The sequence below is a fragment of the Felis catus genome, chromosome A3, assembly GCF_018350175.1.
Source record: "Felis catus isolate Fca126 chromosome A3, F.catus_Fca126_mat1.0, whole genome shotgun sequence".
In the NCBI taxonomy this organism is placed as follows: domain Eukaryota; kingdom Metazoa; phylum Chordata; class Mammalia; order Carnivora; family Felidae; genus Felis; species Felis catus.
In genome coordinates, this window is record NC_058370.1 from 85,320,380 (window position 1) to 85,341,050 (window position 20,671).

The 20,671-nt window shown below is 37.3% G+C and overlaps 1 protein-coding gene across 5 annotated transcripts in view; it reads right to left on the bottom strand.

The window, feature by feature from the left end:
• LOC111556217 (E3 ubiquitin-protein ligase RNF113A-like) overlaps positions 1-20,405 on the bottom strand; it is a 509,945-nt gene extending 489,540 nt beyond the window's left edge. For 3 of the 5 annotated variants that reach the window (XM_045054297.1, XM_045054300.1, XM_045054296.1), the window contains exon 1: positions 20,257-20,405. The gene's annotated coding sequence lies outside the window, so the exon portion shown is untranslated. Of the gene's footprint in view, positions 1-18,303; positions 18,528-20,127; positions 20,146-20,256 lie in introns of those variants that run through there. The other 2 variants (XM_045054299.1, XM_045054298.1) reach the window with 2 other exon arrangements.
• Positions 20,406-20,671: the final 266 nt, after the last annotated feature.

Below are 20,671 nucleotides of genomic sequence, written 5' to 3' on the forward strand. Positions count from 1 at the left end.
TTGCCCCAAGTTTCAATTAAAAAAAAATCTATTAACAAAGTAACTCAAGCAGAGACAAGAATGTTACAGGAAAATTAACTGATTTCAGTCAACGTTGGAGAATTAAAGCTCCCATTCCATTTGACAAGATCTCACTTTCCAAAGTTTGGTGTTTTATCAATTCATATACAACATAACTAGGAACTCTAAGCCTTATCAACCATCAAATATTTTGTCACCTTTTTTTGCATTATTTTTTAATGCCCAAGAGTCTAAACCTCCACTAATACTCATAAAAGAAACTGAACTTGTTTCAACTGTATTAACTAATACAAATGAGCTAATTTAAATTATAATACTATTCAGAAAAATACAATATTAGTCTGGGATTAATTGTAGCATTTCTCCTATCAAAAGAAAGTTATCAGTTATTCTAAACTTAATAAAAACAGTTTAAACAAAATCTTCAGATTTGAAAAGTACCTCAGAAAATAATTGTTATTGATGTATATATTCATTTATTTGCTACTTAGCTCCAATTTAAAAGATCAATCATGAATCTGTGGGAAGGATAAAGTGTGGAGATTTTTGTGATGCCAGATAAGGATGATATTAGTAAAGCCCAAAACAATACACAAACGCACACACACACTTTTGTCTTTTTAAATTAATGGACATATTTGAGACATTTTCATTCAGCATAAAATATATATCATTTTAACTAGAAACACCCATCTTTTTGAAATACTATTCAATAATTAATGAAAAATAAGGAGGTTCTTAAAAAGTAGAACATGAATAGATTATTTCTATAGTATCAACTCAAGAACTTAAAATACAGCTATGTCACTGCAGAGTAAAAAGCACATTCCAACAAAAATAAGTCTCAGGACAGTTCTGCTTTTGTTTATTCCCAACACCAGGTATGTCGGTCACCTCATCCAAGAGTCTATGGATAAACATTCCCTTAAAAAGTCCTTTAAGCTAAAACTTAAAGAAGGCAAGATATAACTTCTTGAGAGTGGCTAAAACTCACATTCTAGACTGTGAAGGACAAACATTTTTCTGTGGCTAACCCAGAGCACAATGTACAGAGCAAATGCACAGTTCTGATATCTGCTTCCTCCTCCTACCACTGTGGTCAAGACCTCAAGTCTTCAGCCTGACCCTTTCTGGACCGGTCATCTCCTTAGGTGTCTCATGATCATGACATTTTTCTCCTATGTCATTGCTGCACTGAAATTTCTGTTTATTTGTTGAAGGCATCTTACAAATGGGTGATCATTTCAAAACTTCTTTTGGACACTGTACTCAAGGTGGTGCAGGGAAGTGATATTTTCATTCACCACCCTACTCCATAAAGAAAGCAATGATAAAGTGTAAAGACAGAAAAACAAAAGTATAAACTCAGGCTCAAAAGCCAGAAAAAAATCTCTGTGGACCAGAAAAGAATATAAATGCTAAACAATGAACTGGGCTGAAGCTGCAGACTTATTGGGGTCATGTCAAAAGTATGTAGCAGACCACCTGCAAAGGCTCCCACTGGCCAAAGATGGAACAACTGCAACATCAAGAAGAATAATACCTACAAAAAACTGAAACCCAGTAAAACTGAAAACTCCAGAGTTGATAATGATATCTTTTTTTTTAATTTATTTATTTTGAGAGAGACAGAGAGCATGCAAGCAGGGAAGGAACAGAGACAGAGGAAGAGAGAGACAATCCCAAGCAGGCTCCATGCTGTCAGCACAAAGACCAATGTGGGGCTCAAACCCAAGATCCGTGAGATCATGACCTGAGCCAAAATCAAGAGTTGGAAGCTTAACCGACTGAGCCACCCAGGTGCTCCAATAATGATATTTTTAAAAAAATTAGTTGCCTCTTGAAAATTCTAGAGAATCAGGACACTTGGGTGGCTCAGTCAGTTGAGCGTCTGGCTTCAATGTTTAAGTCCCACATTGGGGTCACTGTCAGCCTGTCATCACAGAGCCCACTTCAGATCCTCTGTCTCCCTCTCTCTGCCCCTCCCCGACTTGAGCTCTCTCAAAAATAAACATTAAAAGAAGGGGGCTAACATGGCGGAGAAGTAGGGGATCCAAAGTTCCCTTGTCTCTCAAACACAGCAGTATTGAGGCCAAAGGACTTTGAACTCCAAGAGTCCAGGTGGCAAAGTGACAGAGACACCCCCAGGGACCTACCGGGACAATGTGATGGGCCATAGGTGCGTGATTGCGAACTGGGAGAGATAAAATGGGCAGCAGAGGAACGGAGGGGAGGGATCCCCTTCTGCAGGAAGACAAAGGGAAGAGAAAGAGAGGATGGGGAAGCGTAGGACTGTACCTGGACAAGAGAAAAACCACAGACTGGGACGAAGAAATACCCAATCTCTAACTGTGGGGCTTTCTCTGCACTGGGGCCAGCTGCCCTGTTCACACACCTGGGGAGGAGGGGAGCCGGTCCCAGTCTCAGTAACTAGTTCAGAGGCGCAGTCTGCAGTGAGAGAAAGTAATCCCCTCCCTGGAGTGCTGTGGGAAGAAAGTATATGGCCCTTCAAAGGACAAAGACCCTGCCTGTGCCCACCAGCCAGAGAACATATATTGGGTGGCAAAGAGTGGGAACCTTAAAGACATCGGGGTTTAAGTCCCAGCTAGCTCCAGGGAGACAAAGGATTCGCAGAGTGGGACAAACCACGGGAGGCAATGTGCAGTGGCACGGGGTGGCTCTTCCCCGGAATCAGGGTGCACGGAGTGGGACTCTTTAAGACATCGGGGTTTAAATCCCAGCCAAGTACTAGGGAGGCACGGGAGTCAGTGGAGCAGGACAAACCACCTCATTTGTGCCCCTACCACGGTGAGGATGGCTTGAACAGAGTGGTTTGGGGCACCTGATCCATGGAGAAGAGACTGGGGGGTCGCCATCTATCTCCCCATCACCAACAAGGTGGGGCTTCAGGGAATGGACAGCAGGCCCACACAGGAGGCAGAACCGCCTACACCGAACCACGCCCCTCTGCACCTGGTAACTGCATATCTACTGGAGCAGTATTGATGCTGACAAACCAGACAGCCCCTCCTCCAGACCAGGGCTGTTGCACTGCCTGGTTTAATTCTTGGATAATTCTTATTATACATATTCTATATATATAACATAGAATATAGAATTATATATATAATATATATAGAAAGAACATATGTATATATGGAAGAATATACACACGCATATGTATGTATACTTATATACATATATAACACACATATATACATATATAACACACACATATATATATAACATATGTATATACATACATAATCTTCCTTTTCTCCTTATCTCCTCCCTCCTCTAGTCTGGTTACTCTGGTTGTTGGTTTGTTTAAGCAGAAATATTTAATCTATTCTCTTTATACATGATGTACACCTCCTTCTTTATTTTCCTTTCTCTCTCTGAATTAAGCCATATAGTTTCTGTCTGGTCAATTTTATTTTCTTTTCCTTTTCCCCCGCCTCCTTCTTTATTTTCCTTACTCTCTCTCTGGATTAAGTCGTATAGTTTCTTTGGTCATTTTTATTCTCTTTTCTTTTACCCCTGCCCCTGTCATTTCTCTCTTTGTATGGGATAAGGCCTCTTCCATCAGCACCGCCTCCACCCTGTTGGCTACTTGTATCTGGCGTTTCTGGTTTTTTTTGTTTTGGGGGCTTTTTTTGTGTGTTTGTTTTTATTTTTTGTTTGTTTTCCTTTCCAGGCCTACTTCAACAAACAAATCAAAGCCCACCTGGTGGAGGGTCCAAAACACCACTACGAGTAGGGAGATAAAGTAACCAAAGTCACAACAACAAACAGCAAGTAGCACACTCCAAAAAACACCTCCTGAAGGGCCAGGCCCTGGACAGTGTATGACCCCTCTTTAGTATAGTAGTGCTCACAGGTGCAGGGCACATAACAAGCTTTTAAAACACATAGGGACAGAAAACTAGCCAAATGACAAAACGAAGAATTCTCCTCAAAAGAAATTCTAGAAGAAATGACAGCTAAAGAATTGATCAAAACAGATATAAATAATATAACTGGACAAAAATTTAGAATAAAAATCATAAGATTAATCACTGGGCTTGAAAAAAGCATAGAAGACAGCAGAGGATCTATTGCTGCAGAGATCAAGGAACTAAAAAATAGTCATGATGAATTTAAAAATGCTGTAAATGAGGGGCAAAATAAATTAGAGGCCGTGACAGTGAGGACTGAAGAGACAGAGGGAAGAACAGGTGAAATAGAAGATAAAATTATAGAAAAAGATGAAGCTGAGAAAAGGAAAGACAAAAAAATTCTGGACCATGAGAAGAGAATTAGAGAACTAAGTGATTCAATGAAACGGAATAATATCCGTATCACAGGAGTTCCAGAAGAAGAGAGAGAGAAAGGGGCAGAAGGTGTACTTGAACAAATCATAGCTGAGAACTTCCCCAATCTTGGGAAGGAAACAGATATTGAAATCCAGGAGGCACGAAGAACTCCATTGAGATGTAACTTGAATCGATCAATCTCCTGCATGACATATCATAGTGAAACTGGCAAAATACAAAGATAAAGAGAGAATTCTGAAAGCAGCTTGGGACCAACAGGCCTTAACCTATAAGGGTAGACACATAAAGGTAGTAGCAGACCTATCTACTGAAGCTTGGCAGGCCAGAAAGGAGTGGCAGGATATTTTCAATGTGCTGAATAGGAAAAATATGCAGCCAAGAATCTTTTATCCAGTAAGCCTGTCATTCAGAATAGGAGGAGAAATAAAGGTTTTCCCAAACAAACAAAAACTGAAGGAATTAATCACCAATAAACCAGCCCTACAAGAGATCCTAAGGTGGACTCTGTGAGTGAAATGTTGCAAGGACCACAAAGGACCAGAGACATCACAAGCATGAAATCTACAGATAACACAATGACTCTAAACCTGTATCTTTCAACAATAACACTGAACGTAAATAGACTAAATGCTCTAGTCAAAAGACACAGGGTATCAGAGTGGATAAAAAAACAAGACCTATCTATTTGCTGTCTACAAGAAACCCATTTTAGACCTGAGTACACCTTCAGATTGGAAGTGGGGGGAAGGAGAACCAACTATCATGCTACTGGAAGTCAAAAGAAAGCTGGAATAGCCATTCAAATATCAGACAAACCAGATTTTAAACTAAAGGCTGCAACAAGAGATTATATCATAATTATGGGGTCTATCCATCAAGAAGAGCTAACAATTACAAATGTTTACACACCAAATTTTAAAGCACCAAAACATATAAAACAATTAATCACAAACATAAGCTATCTTATTGGTAAGAATGTGGTAATCTCAGGGGGCTTTAATACTCCACTTACCGCAATGGACAGATCATCCAGCAGAAAATCAATAAAGAAACAATGACCCTGAATGATGCACTGGACCAGAAGGACTTGACTGATATATTCAGAACTTTTCAACCTAAAGCAGCAGAATACACATTCTTCTCGAGTGCACACAGAACATTCTCCAAGATAGATCACATACTGGGTCGCAAAACAGCCCTCAATAAATAAAAAAGAATTAATATCAAACCACGCACATATTCAGATCACAACACTATGAAACCTGAAATCAACCACAGGAAAAATTTGGAAAACCTGCAAATGCATGGAGGTTAAAGAACATCCTACTAAAGAATGAATGGGTCAACCAGACAATTAAAGAAGAAATTTAAAAATATATGGAAACAAATTAAAATGAAAACACAACAGTCCAAACCCTTTGGGATGCAGCGAAGGCAGTCATGAAAGGAAAATACATTGCAATCCAGGCCTATCTCAAGAAACAAGAAAAATCCCAAATACAAAATCTAACAGCACACCTAAAGGAACTAGAAACAGAACAACAAAGAAACCCCAGGTCCAGCAGAAGAAGAGAAATAATAAAGTTCAGAGCAAAAATAAACAATATAGAATCCAAAAAAAAACAAACAAACAGGAGAACAGATCAATGAAACTAAGAGCTGGTTTTTTGAAAAAATAAACAAAATTGTAAATCCCTAGCCAGACTTCTCAAAAGGAAAAGACTCAAATAGATAAAATCATGAATGAAAATGGATTTATCACAACCAATCCCTAGAAATACAATTACCAGAGAATACTATGAAAAATTATGTGCCAACAAATGGGACAACCTGGAAAAATTGGACAAATTCCTAGACACCCACACACTACCAAAACTCAAACAGGAAGAAATAGAAAATTTGAACAGACCCATAACTAGTGAAGAAATTGAATCAGTTATCAAAAATTTCCCAACAAATAAGAGTTCTGGGCCAGATGGCTTCCCAGGGGAATTCTATCAGACATTTAAAACAGAGTTAATACCTATCCTTCTCAAGCTGTTTCAAAAAATAGAAACAGAAGGAAACTTCCAGACTCATTCTATGAAGCCAGCATTACCTTGATTCCCAAACCAGAGACCTCACAAAAAAGGAGAACTGCAGACCAATATCCCTGATGAAAATTGATGCAAAAATTCTCAACAAGATACTAGCAAATCAAATTCAACAGCATATAAAAAGAATTATTCACCATGATCAAGTGGGATTCATTTCTGGGCTGCAGGATTCATTTCTGGTTCAATATTTGCAAATCAATCAATGTGATACATCACATTAATAAAATAAAGGATAAGAACCATATGATCCTGTCAATAGATGGAGAAAAAGCATTTGACAAAATACAGCATCCTTTCTTAATAAAAACCCTCAAGAAAGCCAGGATAGAAAGAACATACCTAAACATCATAAAAGCCATATGAAAAGGCCACAGGTAATATCATCCTCAATGGGGAAAAACAGAACTTTCCCCCTAAGATCAGGAACATGACAGGGACATCTACTCTCACCACTGTTGTTTAACATAGTATTGGAAGTCCTAGCATCAGCAATCAGACAATAAAATGAAATAAAAGTCATCCAAATTGTCAAAGAAGTCAAACGTTCACTTTTCACAGACGACATGATACTCTACATGGAAAACCCGAAAGACTCCACCAAAAGGCTGCTAGAACTGATATATGAATTCAGCAAAGTTTCAAGGTACAAAATCAATGTACAGAAATCAGTTGCATTTCTATACACCAATAATGAAGCAACAGAAAAAGAAATCAAGAAATTGATCCCATTTACAATTGCACCAAGAACCATAAAATACCTAGGAATTAACCTAACCAACAATATAAAATATCTGTATGTTGAAAACCACAGAAAACTTATGAAGGAAGTTGAAGAACACACAAAGAAATGAAAAAACATTCCATGCTCATGGATTAGAAGTATAAATATTGTTAAAATGTCAGTACTACCCAAAGCAATCTACACATTCAATGCAATACCAATCAAAACAGCACCAGAATTCTTCTCAAAGCCAGAACAAACAGTTCTAAAATTTGTATGGAACCTCAAAAGACCCGAATAGCCAAAGTAATATTGAAGAAGAAAACCAAAGTGGGAGGCATCACAATCCCAGACTTTAGCCTCTACTACAAAGCCGTAATCATGAAGACAGTATGGTATTGGCACAAAAAACAGACACATAGAACAGTGGAATAAAATAGAGAACCCAGAATCAGACCCACTATGTATGGCCAACTAATCTTTGCCAAAACAGGTAAGAGTATCCAATGGAAAAAAGACAGTCTTTTTAGCAAATGGTGCTGGAAGAACTGGACACCAACATGCAGAATGAAACTATACCACTTTCTTACACCATACACAAAAATAAACTCCAAATGATGAAAGACCTAAATGTGAGACAGGAAACCATCAAAACCCTAGGGGACAAAGCAAGCCAACAACCTCTTTGACCTCAGCCGCAGTAATTTCTTGCTCAACACATCTCCAAAGGCAAGGGAATTAAAAGCAAAAATGAACTATTGGAACCTCATTGAGATAAAAATCTTCTGCACTGCAAAGGAAACAATCAACAACCAACAGAATGGGAAAAGATATTTGCAAGTGACATATCGGATAAAGGGTTAGTATCCAAAATCTTTATAGATCCAAAATCTATAAAGAACTTACTAAACTCAACACCCAAAAACAAATAATCCAGTGAAGAAATGGGCAGAAGACATGAATAGACACTTTTCCAAAGAAGACATCCAGATGGCCAATAGACAAATGAAAAGATGCTCAACGTCACTCCTCATCAGGGAAATACAAATCAAAACCACACTGAGATACCCCCTCACACCAGTCAGAGTGGCTAAAACTAACAACTCAAGCAACTACAGATGCTGGTGAGGATGTGGAAAAACAAGAACCCTCTTGTACTGTTGGTGGGAATGCAAACTGGTACAGTCGCCCTGGAAAGTGTGGAGGTTCCTCAAAAATTTTAAAATAGAACTACCCTGCAACCCAGCAATTGCACTACTAGGAATTTATCTGAAGGATACAGGAGTGCTGATTCATAGGGACACATGTACCCCAATGTTTATAGCAGCTCTTTCAATGTTAGCCAAATTATGCAAAGAGCCTAAATGTCCATCAACTGATGAATGGATAAAGAAGACGTGGTTTGTATATATAATGGAATACTACTTGGCAATGAGAAAGAATGAAATCATGCCACTTGCAGCAACATGGATGGAATGGGAAGGTATTATGCTGAGTGAAATAAGTCAGAGAAAGACAGATATCATATGTTTTCACTCATACATGGATCTTGAGGAACTTAATAGAAGACCATGGGGGAAGGGAAGGGGTAAAAAATAGTTACAAACAGAGAGGGAGGGGAGCAAACCATAAGAGACTCTTAAATACAGAGAACAATCTGAGGGTTGACAGGGGGCGGGGGGTGAATGTGTGATGGGCATTGAGGAGGGCACTTGTTGGGATGAGCACTGGGTGTTGTATGTAAGTGATGAACCATGGGAATATACCCCAAAAACCAAGGGCACACTTTACACACTGCATGTTAGCCAATTTGACAATAAAATTATATTTAAAAATAATAAAAATAAACATAAAGAAAGAAAATTCTAGAGAATCAATTCATTATTCTAAAGGCTGAAAAACTAAGGAAAGGAATCAAGCATTTCTTCTGCCTTTCCTGTACAAACTATACATCAGGGTAACAATAGTTGATAAGAAAATTCCTCTTTAGGAAAGGAGTTCCACCTAATAAATAAGAAATAATAAAATTAGAATATCACCATTTGTAACCCCTAATGAAATCATGTATGTGGGAAGTTACCAACAATGGCTGCTAAAACCAGTAGGTGAACAAGTGATCAATCTTAATATCATGAAAATAGAAACAGGTATCATGTGTCTTCTCCAGGGTGCCATAGGAAATACATACACCACCATCTATTAAGTGTTCTTATGAAAAATAAAGTCAAAGCCCAATCTCATCAAGCCCCGTCTAGATCTATTACTATTTTACAGAGGAACATATTAAACCACATCATGGAGGAAAAGAGAAACTGTACATCAATTTCTTGATAAATTCTAAGAAACCAAGAAGAGATATTTGAAAACTCTCTATATATTTGATGATTTTGAGAAGCAGCATCCATTTTTTTTTTTACCTATGATAACTGTAAGATGGTTATGCCTTAAAAAGACTTACACTAGGTATTTACAGATGATAGGATACCATGTCTAATTTTACTTCAAGAGAATCCATCGCAGGAGAAAGAGGGGGGTAATAGAGGAAATAAAGCAGACCATATGCTGAGAATTGCAGAAGTTATTTCACTAGCTGATAGTATGGAGAAGGAAGTGGGGAGACCACTTGGACACTGAATGGGATTTCTTTGATGGTCAGTGTGGTTCAGCATCAGCATCACCTGCCACCTTGTTAGAAATGCTGAATCTCAGCCACATGCCAGACCTCCTCAATCAGAAACCTCATTGAACAATGTCCCTTGATAATTTGTGTGCACAGTAAAGTTTGAGAAGCACTTTTGTAGATCACTTTGAAGAGAATTATTCTCTTCCAATCCATGAACTGCTATACTTCTCCATTTTTTTAAGTCTACCCTAATGGCTCTCAGTGATTTTTTTATAGTTTCCTGAAGAGAAGCTGTACTATGCAGCTGGGGCTGCCATAAAGAAATACCACAGACTGGCTGGCTTAACAGAAATTTATGTTTTCACAGTTCTGGAGGTTAGAAGTCCAAGATCAAGGTGTAGTCAACTCGGTTCTTGGTAAGACTCTCTTCTGGCTTGCAGACAAACACTGTCCTCACATAGCCTCTACTCTGAGAAAGAGCAGGGACAGCAAGCAGCAAGAGAGCTCTCTGGTGTCTCTTCTTGTAAGGACACTAATCCTATTGGATCAGGGCCCCACCCATATGACTTCATTTAACTTTAATTATTTCCTTAGAGGTCCTATCTCCAAATACAATCACAGGGAGTGGGAGAAGGGAGGGATAGATGCTAGGATTTCAATATGAATGGCGGGGGAGGAGGGAGAGGACACAAACATTCAGTCCATAAAAGGACTTGCACCAAGCTTTTTGCATTTGTTCCCAAAAATAACAAAATTTAAGTGATTTATGAAGTAGAATAATTGTAGACTCTTTTAAATTTTCTAATTTTACTTATCTTCAAATAAAGGCAGTTTTCTTATTTTTCAGTCCTTATACCTTTTACTTTTTTCTTACCTTTTTCCCCAAAATCAACAGGAAAGTATAATGTTTGCAGCAGGATTTTAGTAATTACCCTTTTCAGAATGAGGATGTTCCCATCTATCCCTAGTTTACCCACAGATTTTATCATGAATGAATGCTGAATTTCATCAAATGCTTATTTTGCATCTATTGAGATGATCTATGATAATGTCCCCCTTTCCATTCCTAGCACTAGTTATCTGTACCTTACCTATTGTTTCCTTAGTCTTTATTGCTAGAGATTTTATTAATTGTATTAATTTTTGCCTTCATTGACTTTCTCTATTGTACCTTTGTTTCCTATTTCATAGATTTCTACTCTTCACTACCTCTTTTTTTCCCCTTCATCTCTGGATATAATTTGCTCCTTTTTCCAGCTTCTTGAGGTAAAAGTTTAGATTATGGGCTCAGATTTTCTTCTTTTTTAATATAAACATGTTAAGGATATGTTTCCTTCTATGTATTATGTTAGCTGCATTTCATACATTATATCACATCTTCATTCAATTCAGAATATTTTCTGATCTTTATTATGATTTTTTCTTTGGCCCACAGATTATTTAGAAGTATAATTCTTAATTTTCAAATATATGGGAAATTTCTAGTAATCTTTCTCTAGTTAATTATCTAGTTACCCCTTTCAAGTTTATGTTGTGACCAAATTTACTGAAATTTGCTTAATGGTCTATAGTCAATTTAAAAAAGAATGTTGCATGTGGGTTTGAAAAGAATTCTATAGATATTCAGTGAAGTATTCTATATGTCAATTAGGTCAGGTTTATTAACTGTTACTCAAAATTCCCACACCTTTATAATTTTTCTGTTTATTCTATGTTAATGGCATGTTAACATCAATAACTAAGAGAGTCAGTTTCTCTACTACTTTTAGTTTCTATCAGTGCTTTATATATTTGATATATTTGATACTATGTTATTACATACAAAACAAGAATTGTTATAGCTTTCTGGTACATCAAAACTTTATCATCCTTTTAACTTTTCTGTATCCTTATGTCTTAGATCTCCTGAAATTTTTATACAATTGATAATTTTAGTCCATTTATATTTGATGTAATGACTAATTCTTTTAGATTAAGTCTACTATCTTACTAAGTACTCGACTTGTCCTACTCATTCTGTGGTTCTTTTTTTCTTCTTTCCTATCTTTCAGATTTGATTTTTCTAAATATTTTTTATTATTCCAACTTTTTGCCCATTAGTTCAAAAGTTATATAGTCTTTAGCAGTGACTCTACATAGCAAGCTGCATCCTTTGACTTAACAAAAATCTGATACTAATTACTGCTTTTACCCTTTGATGGACAAAATACCATGTATCTCCCCTTAACAAGGTATGTGCCATTTTGTCATGTATTTTACGTGGTTTTATTTATTTATTTACTTAAAACCCCACAAGACGTTTTATAACTGTCTTGTGCAATTAATAATTGCTTTAGAATTACCAATATACTTTCTTTTGGGAGGGAAGGTCTTCATTCTTCCCAAACTTTCATCTGAATTTTCTTCTGTCTAAAGAAAACCTTTTAGAATTTATTTTTGTGTGAATCTGCTGACAAATTCTCTAAATTTAGTTCTTGCCTAAAATTTCTTTATCTTTATTCTTGGATTATCTTTTCAACAGGCTTAGATTTCTAGATTGGCAATGGTCTTTTTTCAGCACTTTAAAATATGATTCTATTGTCTTCTGGTTTCCATCATTTTCTATCAGTTGTCAGTTCAATTGCTTCTTTGAAGGCAGTCTATCTTTTTTAAATCTGGCTTGTTTGCTTTCTTTCTTTTCTTTTCTTTTTTTTTTACCTTTGTTTCAGTAATATTACTAGAATGTGCCTTTCTTTATATTACCTTGTTTCAGATTTATAAGCAATTCTTTATGGGTTGATGGATTTCATCAGCTATGGAAAATTGTTACATCTAGTTTACTCAGATTTGCTTCTACTCCATTCTCTTTCTTCTCTCTTTATGGAACTATAATCACACATAAGTTAGAGCTTTTCACTTCATCTTCCATATCTTCTGTCCTCTATTCTCATTTTCCATTCTTTTCATTTCTACAAATTTCACTCTGGAGATTGTCTTTAATCCATCAGGCAGCTCACTAATTCTCTCATCAGCTGTGTCAATCTGCTGTCACACTCAACTACTGAGATCTTCCAATTTTCATCATTAAATTTTCTGCTCCAGAATTTCTATTTGGTCTTTTTTCTTATAGTATCCACATCTGCCAAATTTCTCCATCTTGTCCTTTACCACCTTCACCAAAGTAGGTATGTTTATTTTGAATTCTGTATCTGAAAATTCTAACATCTGGCACCCTTGTGAGTCTATTTCCACAGTGTTGTTTCTGTTGGCTTTCATTCATGTCTCCTGTCTGTCTATTGTTTATTATGCCCTAAATATTGTTTTTGAAAAATTCCTTGTAGAAGTAATTTGAGGCATTGGATAATGATGTTGTTTCTCCAGGAGGGACTTATATTTTCTTCACTGGGTGCCTAGGAACACTAGCACCCTGGATCAACTTCCCATTCACTTTTCTCTGCCCCTAGAATGCAATCCTTTGGAATCCCAAATCAAAGTGGGGCAAGGAGGCACTAGAACTCTCTTATTCCTGCTGCATTAGCTCAGAGCACATCAAAACTATTGCATGACCACTTGACCTCTCAGCCTTCTATCTCCAAGAAATGCAAGAAAAGCAGACTCAGTTCTAAGACCACCCTCTGAGTCTTGCCCTATCTCTAGATCCTGGCTTTGGAATTCTTTGCTATTTATTCACTTTCTGGGATCCTCATGCAGTTTTTGTCTGTTTGTTTGCTGGGTTTGATCCAGCTTTTCAAGTTGGACTCAGCAGGTCAGTCCAAATGACTGCCCACCATTACTAAAACAGAAGACACTTAAACACAAATTTCCTCTTCTTTCCGATCTTAAATAGGAGGAGCTAAGAAAACAAAATTTTTCTAACTCCTCCTATTCCCAAGTGTTTCCTCAATTTATAATTATTTTATCTAAAATAACCAAATATTCACTTGACCAAAATAATGTCTTTTAAAAGTATTAGCAAACAAATGGTTATATTAGAATATTAATATGACTTCCACTGTCTTTAAAATCTTATTAAAACTGTGCCTCATAGCCACCAGTTTATCATAGTTGATATCACCACAGAAATAACTAGATGTACACCCCATAGGAAAAACAACCTTGGAGTTGTTCATTGAGATTACAGTTTTAATGAAATGGGTTAAATATGCTCCAAAGCTCGCTGTAACCTTTGTAAACTTTTCAAAATGATTTTATAAATTATAACCCCAAACACTGATTAGAACATGCCACTTCTTGAGGCGCCTGGATGGCTCAGTTGGTTAAGCACCTGACTTCGGATCAGGTCATGATCTCACGGTTTGTGAGATTCTGTGGTCTGGTTCAGACTGTGTGTCTCCCTCTCTCTCTGCACCCGCCCCCCTCCACCGGTCATGCTCGCTCACACTCTCTCTCTCTCTCCCTCCCTCAGAAATAAACATTTAAAATTTTTAAAAAATAAATGCCACCTCTTCCCCATCATGTTTGCCCTATTTTACTATACTCAAATTTTAACCATTTAAGAAAATTCAAATCAAAAACATATTTTATAACCAAAACACACTGATTTTTTTTTAGGACCTCTTCAAATTAGCATTTGAGACTGAGAAATTGCCTTTCAACCTTTCAAATTCACTCACCATTTAACAAACATTTGTTGAGTACCAACTATATATCAAATACATAAGTAAATTCCTGGGTTCTTTTTTAAAGTATGTCAGACTCTTGCTCATGTACTTTACTGATTTATGGGTCATATTAAACATTAGTGTCTGTAACATAATCACTGAAAAAGAATATTTCCCAGTTCTTTGTGTAATGTGTCTTTCTAAGACAGCCTTGAAATTTAATCCAATGTCTGCATTATCTTCCTCATAAAAAGGGACAAATGCAATTGGTAGTAAATGACATCAACATTCTTTTCTACTCACCCAGGAAAAATTATCACCTGTGGTTGGAATTTTTCTAAAGCAAGTCTATAGCTAATTGGAACTCTGATTCTCTACAGCAGAGTTGATTTGAGAAGTGGATAAGGATTACAGAAGTAGCAAATAAGATCTCTGGCTTGCCAGAACCATAGATGCAGCCACCTTTTATAAATAAGGAAACTGAAGTTAAGTGAGGATAAAAGAAATGTTTAAGGTCCCAGCTATCCAGGGCCAACTCAAGTCCAGAATCTCTGTCTATCCAGGTCCACGTAATGATTCTATAACAAATACCTTCTGAACGTGTTTTTGCTTGTATGTATGTACAAATGATTTAACATCATTATTTGACTGTTTCGAGTTGTGAGTTTATTTTCCTTCCTTTCTCTTTTTAATCATCTCAGAATAGAAAAACCACCAATTTATTAAACGCTGTGGCAATTATTCAGTGGGTTCATGTCAAGTTGAGTAAAACATTTCCTTCATTTTGTGTCAATTATCTAAGGACTTCAGCAGTATCTGAGAGGGTTCAGATTAATTTTATGTTCATTTTTAAGCTCCTTTTAATGGCACAGTGAACAGATAGGATGGAAAGAATCACCCCATCCTTCATGGTGGCACAGCCAAGTTAGAAGTGTCCCAGAAAGGACCATGGTTAACTGACAAGATTTGCTGACTTTGGAGCACATCTTTATTATATGGGTTTGGTTTTTTATTTTATTTTTTTTTGGTTTTGCTTTTTGTTTTGTTTTGTTTTTTTGTTTTTTGTCTTCAGATTATAGGTTTGCTTTGAGAAAGTAAGATAATAAAAGCAAGAACAGAACCACTGAACAGGTGGTTCAGTCAGATACGCATCTGACTCTTGATTTGAGCTCAGGTCATGATCTTATGGTTCATGAGATAGAGCCCCGTGTCAGACTCTGTGCTGCTTAGGATTCTCTCTCCCCACTCCCCCCTCCCCCTTTATGCGCTCACACTCTCTAATAAATAATACATTAAAAGAGAAGCAAACACAAAGTAATGAATGTTGAAGACTGCCCTCCTGTTTAAGACTTTTGCAAAGTTGCTACTCTCCACTACAGTCTCTAGACCAGTGCTTCTGAACCTTGCATGGTACATCTTGAGGAGCTTCAAACAATACTAATGCCTGGGCCCCATGCCCAGAAAGTCTGATTTGTTAGTCTAGGGTGGGGCCTGAGCATGGGGAATTTTTTTTAAACCTTCAAGAATGATGGCAATGCAAAGCCAGAGCTGAGAGTCCCTGCTCCAGACACTGCTCTGAAGTAAAGAGGAACAATTTTCATTTGTAACAAATACAGAGAGAACCTACACCTTGTGGTGTGACCTTTCTTCAAACGAATTAGAAAAGGACTGACACTTTCTCATAAAACATGATGCCCTTTCCTTTGTTAGAAATTTTTTACTGCCTGACTCCTTCAAGGATTGGGCCATATTCTCAAGCAGCCTAGCAAAACCTTACATCTCCAGAGCACATAAGACTCCAGGGTCAGGTTTCATGCAAAGAACCTTGCAAGTGCAAAGTTTGAGAGCCCTAACTTCCCAAAATGACCTCTTCAACTATTAATTTATAAACCTTATTTGGGAAAAAGAAAATACAGAACTAGAAGAGAAACTTTCCATCAAATCTGTTCAGTTTTGTTGTAAAACATCATCATTAATTTTACTACTACAAATTTAACATTTTAATAGCATTTTCCTCCAAAAACATGAATCCTTTTCATTTGAATTTGAGTCTGTATAGCTGATAAGAAAAAATAGATATGATTGTACCCACTTTATAGATGGAGAAGCATATGCATAATTTCAGTGATTCATTCAAAGTCAATTGTCACTGACAGAATCAAGAAATTGAAGCTGTGTTACAATATTCTTTATGATGTTCTACAACTCATACTAAAAATATCCTATTGAGGTATTTACCTCAAGATATATTTTAAGAACACTGGATCACCAAATTCCACAAAATTTAAAATAGCCATACAAATAGTAAGTCTGAAACAAAACTTATCCTGAAACCGGAAATACAGGTCTCTCTAGTCCATAAAGACAACTACAAATTATATTTAGTTTCACCCTTTAGTTTTACCATTTACTTTCAAAACAAACTTTGTTTCATTATGTTCATAATTGCTTTTAATGTACTGACACCCAATACAAATAAATGAAAATCAAGTGACCAGACGATAGACATAAGAACAAATTTACAAGTGTTATTACTGAGAAAGTGTGTAGAATTTTCTTTCCCAGAAATTTCCCAAGAGGATTTACAACCTTCTGGCCCTCAAATACTGTGGACTACTAGAAATAGCAAATGACTCTCTCACCAGAGTGACTCTACATAGTTTCTAAAGAAACTAAATACATCTCACATAAATCTATCTTGCATTGGGATAGTAACAAATGCTTTCCCTTCCCCATCCCACCCCTTCCAAAAAAATTGCTTAAGAGGAGGAAATAGTGAAAATAATTATTTCTCTGTCCTTGTTCTGGATTTACAGCAGACACTGATGGCCAGAGTCCAAGCCCAGGAGAGTTACCACCTATAGTTTTAAATTGGGGGTTCAGTACCAATAAATACTGCTGGAACATCTCATTTGAGTACTGCTAAAGAAAAGTGACCATTGAGACTCTGGTGGCCATATACTCGTTACAGGTGGGGGAAAAAAACTTCTCCATGTTTCCTAAATTTAATTTCCACTAAGGATCAAGTAACATAAGGTTCACTGATCTGTATCATACATACATCAAAAGGCAATGGTAATGTTGCCAACAAGAAATAAAATCAAGAAGGGTTCAGCCTCCAAGCACAACTGGAAGGTCCCAAGCTGAACAGGAAGAAACATAAACACTGTTCTTCCATAACCCTCTGACAATAAGCTCCAGAATGGTACCCTGGCTTGCTCAACACTCAGCTCTCTGGAAAAAGCAAACTTTTCACTCTGCACTTAATATTTTATATAGCTCATTTAGAAGCTTTCATATAAGCTAAATATATTTTTGTCTAAAATTTAAAAGACAAGATTCTTTTAAAGTATTACATTTTCAAACGCTGGAAAGAAAGGGGAAACTATATTTTTACCTAAACAGATTGCAAATAGTTGTACGAAAAATAAAACAAGTGTTTGTTACCTTGTCACTGCTTCATGACCACTCCACATTTTTAGTTGGAGCTGTCTATCATACGTAAGGTATACTCAGCTTGGAGCTAAGCCATTTGTAACTTTATAGGTATGGACAAAATCTTCAAAGAGATTCACATTACTTAAAATCTGCTTGCTAAGCGATTTTTAAAAAGTTAAAACAAACTCTTGTCTATGAACAAGAACTCCAAACTCAATTAGTTTTTTTTCCAAGAATGCTCTTTAAAACAGACTGTCAAGAAAATTACTCCTTTCCACTGTTGCTTGACATTCAAAATCTCTGTTCACAAGTTTCTTACTAAACAAGTTTTTCTTAGTATCTGGCTTGGGTTTTTCTCTTCACCTTTATAAATAGAAAAGTAACCACATAGGAATCTTGAAAGATATTCTTGTGACTAAAAGAAAACTGAAAGGAGAATTTTACAATATGGCTTTGGTAACAATAAAACATAAATTGAATTTTTTACCTGCAGTAAGTAACATGTATTTAGTGATGAGATGTGTTGGGTCTCATCTGCTGTAGTTACATGTCAAGTTTTAATCACTGTATTTTTCTCCCTATCACCCGTGAAATCCAAATAGCTTTCACTTCATTTTTGTGTACACAAAAGAAAAATAAAAAAATCTTCTGTGTTCTTTTGCTGCCACCCAGTGGTTCTGATCGGTAAACGCAATGATGACAAATCTAACACGGAAGAGACATAAGCACATCTTTACCCAAAGCGTGAAAATCCAAATTATTAAAAGCGATAAATTTTGAAGTGAGTAGTTACATAACAAAGGGTTCCTTAGGGTGCCTGGGTGGCATTAAGCGTCCCACTCTTGGTTTTGCTTCAGGCTATGATCTGTTTGGGGTTCAAACTTGCTCTGTACTGACAGCGTGGAGTGTTCTTGGGATTCTCTCCCTCTCCCTCTAGCCGCCCTCTCCCCCTCCCCTGCTCACTCTCTCTCTCAAATAAACTTTAAAAAATTAAAAATTACGGGGCGCCTGGGTGGCGCAGTCGGTTAAGCGTCCGACTTCAGCCAGGTCACGATCTCGAGGTGCGTGAGTTCCAGCCCCGCATCAGGCTCTGGGCTGATGGCTCAGAGCCTGGAGCCTGTTTCCGATTCTGTGTCTCCCTCTCTCTCTGCCCCTCCCCCGTTCATGCTCTGTTTCTCTCTGTCCCAAAAATAAATAAAAACGTTGAAAAAAAAATTTTTTTTTAAATTAAAAATTAATAAAAATTAAAAATTAATCAGTAAAGGGTTCCTTTGCTGCATAAATATTGAGGAAAAACCTCACCTAGGTTGTAAAATCAAGCAACAGTGGGGGATACTGCCTTTCACTCTTCATGGTGTCAGGCTGGCTCAGCATCAGCATACAGTAGGCACTCAGTAAACACCTGTTTACCTCAACCAATTACATCTTTTTTTTTTCTTTTTTAACCAACTACGTATTTAAACTGTTTCATTAAAATTCTTATAATAAAGTGATAAAAACACGATGCAAAAACACAATGCAGCTGAATGTAAGTGTGAATGTAAATAATAGGCTGAAAGAAAATATTTAAATATTAGTCAATTATTTCCTGGTAGGGGAGGGGAGAGACTTCTCTTTAATTTCTATAAAGAGCATGTTTTACATGGCCAGGAGGGGGGATCAATAAATTAAATCTATTAATTTAAGGAAAGAACTATCTTTGAGGAATATGCCAGGTGTATCAATAGTAGGCTTCTTGACTAGTTTTATGATGGTCTGAGCTGTAGGACAAATTGTCAGACCTGGTCAAAAATTCAGGGTGACTGGGGCACCTGGCTGGCTCAGTCAGAAGCACATTCAACTCTTTATCTTGCGGTCTCAAGCGTGGAGCATACATTAAAAAAAAAAAAAAGTTAAAAAAATTTCAGGATGATTTTCCCATCACTGACATTAGCAACAGAGTGCACTGTCAGAAATGTGTTACAGCTCCAAATCATGCTTAAAACTTGTGCAAATTTAACAGCTACTACATAAAACCGAAACTAAAACCAGCTACAGTGTTTGAAAATTCGCTGCAAGCCTGGCCAATCAGCCAACAGCATCCATGACTGAGCCAGGTCCTCTCCCCCAAGCCTCTTCTGCATGAGGTTCCTCAACTGGTAATAAAGCTGCGGGCGAACACAGCGGTGAAGGTGCAGTCTCCCAGTGGACCCCTATCCTAGCCTCCCTACAATAGTTACGTTCCAGACCGCCAGCGGGGTCTGCAGTGGGGTTACGTTCCAGACCGCCGGTGGATGTCCAAACCGCGGAGAGAAACGACAATTATACATACCTCTGATAAAGTTCCGTGCATAAACTAGGCAGGGTAAGAGATTAACAACACTGATGACAGAACAATTTTAACAGTATACTATAATAAAAGTTACATGAACATGGAATCTCTGTGTCTCAAAATACTCACCTCTCCCGCCAGGAGAGAATAAAATGTCCACGTGCACTGAAACAAAATGGCATTCTGACGCAGCGTGAGTCTACCATTGACCTTCTGTGATTGGTCAGAAGGAGATCCATCTGCTTTCCCTTTTAGTTACCCTGGGTAAGTAACTAAAAGGGCCAAAGCGAAATCCCAGGTAAGCGGGGACGACTATAATTGTGTAACCTTGGGCAAGACCTAACCTCTCTGAGCCTCAGTAACATTGTAAACAAAAACATAGTAAATATGCACCTCGATTGGCTTGCATGGATCCCAAATGCAGTAACAAAAAGCCTGGATTATTCGTGTCAAGGACTTGCTGTTAGCTGCCATAAATGCACAGACTTTCACACAGAGACAGTGCATGACAATTATCCGCACACACAGAACAATCACTATTCAG